The following is a 4,248-nucleotide window of genomic DNA, read 5'->3' on the forward strand; positions in this document are numbered from 1 at the left end:
TTCCAACATGGCTCCCTACCAAGTCCAAGTTTGAAATGGCAAATTAGGAGAAGGAGGAAAACAGTTACCCTCCTTTTTCCTCTTCAGGATATGCAAGGAAGTTGCTTGTGTCATTTCCTTTCACACCTCATTGGACAAAACTGAATCCTCGAACCACAACCAGCTTAGCCTAGAATTTATTTATTTATTTTTGTTTGTTTGTTTAAAGTACATATGCTGTTTAATGATAGGTGATTCCAAATCAGCAAACTACCATCTGGAACTGAAGAAAAAAAGAAATCATTTTCCTTCAGAAATTACCACTTATGCCAAGATCTAAGTCATCAGTATCATCTAACAGTGAATTTAGCTACACTGGCTACAGTGGGATTCCTTACTTTAAGAACAGCTACTACATTTGAAAATTAGACTAGAGTGGCTGCACAGGAGGCCTTTGGGTGACTTCCCTCACAAGTCCCTCGCCACTTCTGGCAGGAAACCCCCTAGCCTGTGCCTTGCCATCCCTGGACACAAGGGTAGTGACAGTATCAACTAGGAGTTGGTATGGTCATTTGTAAGAAAGAAAAAGCACAAGGCCATGGGCAAGATCAGTGTTGCTGGTGACAGTGGCAGGGACAGCAGAGGACCTGGCTGTCAGCCACTCCCTGTCCCCTGCCCTCTGCCCCATGGCTCATCCCTACCTCAAAATTGTAGAAGGACACCAAGAAAATGACCTTCATGGGCCTGCTGCTCTAGTCTACCTCAACATAATTGGGAGACAAGAACGCAGGCCTAGGCCAGGGCTGTGTCACAGTGATGGTGGCCCAGCATACTGGGTAGCCTCCAGCACAGCCCCGATGTCATAATTCTTGGTCTGCAGGAGCCCAGTGAGCCAGCCACGGACAGCGTCTGTGACAGGGGCTCTATCAGGCATGGGTCAGCCTCCTCTGGTGGGAGATGTGGGTACAAGGCCGCCTCCAGCCCTGTGGGGCCCTCCTGAGCAGGGCCCAGAGAACTCGGCCCTTCTAACTGGCATCTGGAGAGACTGCAGCTCCCTTGTGGAGGGGTCCACTTCCTTTGAGGACAGGCCAGTCGGGTCCTCATCTCCACCCTAACAACTGTCCGATTCCATCTGTTCCTCCGTTTGCCCAGGGGACTCCAGGGCATTCGTCTTCACCTGCTCTGCCAGAGACTGTGTGGCACCATCACCGGTAGGTTGTCAGGGTTCAGAAGAGCAGCTGCGGGGCTGGAAGCTGATTCCGAGGCAGGGCTGGGGCGGGAGTCCCCTGCTAGCGCAGGACGAGGGCCCCCTGCCTGGAGGGCCTTACCTCCCAGCTTCCACACCAGCCGTGGCGTGCTTCAGCTTCCGGAACAGGCGGCTGAAAGGCAAGCCCTCAGCGGTGTCCCCGGGGACTGGCGAACGCGATCTTGCTGTGCTCGCTGCGAATGCCTCCCCCCTCGCACACGGAGCACAGGTTGTAGTTCGGGCACACGCTGCACTCGTAGCGGGTTCCCACCACAGGCCCTTCACAGCCATCGCAGATCACACGGGCGCAGCACTCCCTGGGCACAGCGGGGGCCGTGCTCCCTCCGGCACTCCTTCTCTGCAGTGTAGATGCGGAAGATGCCATCCTTCACAGGGGACAAGGCCATGGTCTGCTCCTCATCACTGGAAAAGGCAACCAAGTCCCCGCCTTCATGGCGGTAGCGCTCCTGGAGGCCGCTGGGTCGAGGCAGGGAACAGGGTGGCCACCTGGCACATCAGCGGCTCGCAGGGCCCGGGACTGCCGCCAGCACTTCGGGCCCCGCCTGTGACTGCGGGATGAAGCATAAGCTGAAGTGGCGGATGTCGCGCGCCGCCTCCTCCTTTCCCAGAAGACAGGCCTTCACATAAACGATGCCATAACACCTGCAAGAGCGCTGAGCACGGCGGGACCCTAGATTCTTTTTGAATTGTCTGTGGAGGCAAGGAGAGGAGAGCGAGAGGCGCGGGCCAAGCGTTTTCTCAGCACAGTTGCGTGGAACCTCTGTGTTAGCACCAGGTGGGACCCTGGCGTACAGTCAGGCTTTATCTGGCCTTCCTCCAGAGGAAGGAAGGAAGGGCCCGCATCCCCCTCTGTCCTCAGGATGGGACAGCAGAGAATACTAACTTGACACGAGCAACATCAGTTTTCAAACATCTGGGAGTAAAGGTGTGTTTATTAGAGGACATATAATAAGATTTTGGCATTTTTGTTCCAAGTTAAATTCAGAGGCACCCAAACTATAATTAGATTTTAACAGTATTATTTTACACTTTTAGAACAGTACACAAATGTATATTATACTTAATTTAAATTGACGTCACTGTGTGACATCTATAATGTGTGGAAATGGTCCTTTTTTCCTCTAGGGAGCTACAAAGACAGTAAAAACACTTTTAATGATGCACAGTGATTTTAGTGGGTGTTTATGAGTTAAATTTCTCATGCGCATATGCATGTTTCCTGTGTCATCCTGAGAATGATGATCTTAGGTTAAGGTTATATTATTCAATGTAATATTAAGAGCATTTTGATTCTTTCATTACAGAATGATATAACTTACTGACCTCGGCATCATTCAAATTGGATTCAAAATAAACAATTCTTCAGTTCATAAAGAGGCAGCTTGTTGATGTGGCCTAATGGAACCCTAACATTCAAATATAAATCTACCTTTTCCTTTTTTTTTTTTTTTTAACTGGGAAATCTGACTCAGGACCTCTCTTGCCAGGCAGGCACCGTGCTGTGGAGCTGTAGCTCTGGCTCTTTCTTCCTTACAGATATTTTTGTGCATAAGTTATTAAAGACCAAAATTTTCTTTGTGAAAACTACAAAACTCTTGAAGAAACTGCTTTTGACGATGCCTCGACCGTCTTGAAGGTCAGGTCACTGTGACCTGATGTTGCTTCTGCAGCCCTGCGCCCTCCGCTGGGAGTTGTGGGCTGCGCCCAGGGCCCCTCCGTCCCCCCTGGGCTGGCGTCAGCTCCATCTTCCAGCAGGGCTCTGGGTCCTTGCTCTTGTTGTGGGAAATTCACTGGGGCAGATTGATGCCTTTAGTTGCTATCTAAATGTAAGTTTTGTTTTTTTCAGGAATCAAAATTCCCTACTTGGAAACATTCTCTTACACTAAATTCAATAGCGTCCCTTTCTATCCTTTAAAACCCTTCTGCTTTACCTTCCTAAGTCCTCACTCTACGATTTGTATTTTTTTAAATTTACCTCAAACTTTCACTACTGTCCCCGAGTCTTAGCTCTGAGTTCACGCTCTTGGAGCGCTTGTCCTCAGTGTCATTGGTGTCTTCACAGCCGGGAGTGGAGCAACACCACAGCAGCACTGGCGGCTGTTTGGGCCTGGCCTCCCCGGCGGGCAGCCACCCTTCCTCCTGAAGGTGCTTCCTGTGTGCAGGGTGCTCCTGGTGGTCTCTGAAGGTGCTTGTGCCCATCTGTAACCCTTCTCTCACATGGGAAGGTGTCCGACTTTGGATCAGCCAACAAGGGTGGAGATTTCAGTTTTAATTTTTGAAACAGTGACCCTTAGCTGCTTATTTAGTCAAATTGGGCTTTAAACTACTAATATTTAAGAGGCATAATTTATAAACCTAGCCTCACACTTTTCTCAGGTTCTCTAGCCGCTCTCTCTCTTAATTACTTAATATTATTTTTATTTTTTTTCCTGTGGCCGGCTTAGCCTGCCCTGGGGGCAGGGCCGATGTAGCATATGGTGCCTGGGATCGAATCGCCGACCCTGCGATTGCCTAAGCTTGCCTAAACCGGCATGTAGACTGCTGAGCTATCTCGCTGCCCTCATTTACCTATTTTTTGAGGCAGAGTTATGTTGCTCTGGATGGACTCAAGCCCCGGCGCTGAGGCGATTCTCTTACCACCGCCTTCTGAGAGTTCAGACTCCAGGACAGCACCGTGTCCAGCAGGGGCAGCAACTTTCTGTTGTACCTAGCCCAGAGGCACACACATTCCTGCCTTTTTAAGGCCAGAAAGATCTCTTTCTGTGTTCTTTTTGCCATCATCCATGTGGCGCAAGCTCCTCAGCGGAGTGCGTGCTGCCCAGCGACACTCGTGCGTGGGGTTTGGGTTGTCGCGTTGTCCAGTCCGGCAGCGTGGAAGCCGGCTTGGCAGCCTGCAGGCGTGGAGACGCTGCCGCGCCTCTGTGGGTCGGCACGGAATCAGCCGCGGGGTGATTACGGTAAGAACCGCACGTGGGTAAGTGCGGTGCTCCTAGAATGTAGCG

The 4,248-nt window shown here is 50.9% G+C and overlaps 1 pseudogene; it reads right to left on the reverse strand.

Annotated features, from left to right (window-relative positions):
* Positions 1 to 787: 787 nt before the first annotated feature.
* Positions 788 to 1,756, reverse strand: LOC101580981 (annotated as a pseudogene).
* Between the last annotated feature and the right edge of the window lie 2,492 nt (positions 1,757 to 4,248).

The sequence above is a fragment of the Octodon degus genome, unplaced genomic scaffold (assembly GCF_000260255.1).
Source record: "Octodon degus isolate 3935 unplaced genomic scaffold, OctDeg1.0 scaffold00025, whole genome shotgun sequence".
Lineage (NCBI taxonomy): Eukaryota > Metazoa > Chordata > Mammalia > Rodentia > Octodontidae > Octodon > Octodon degus.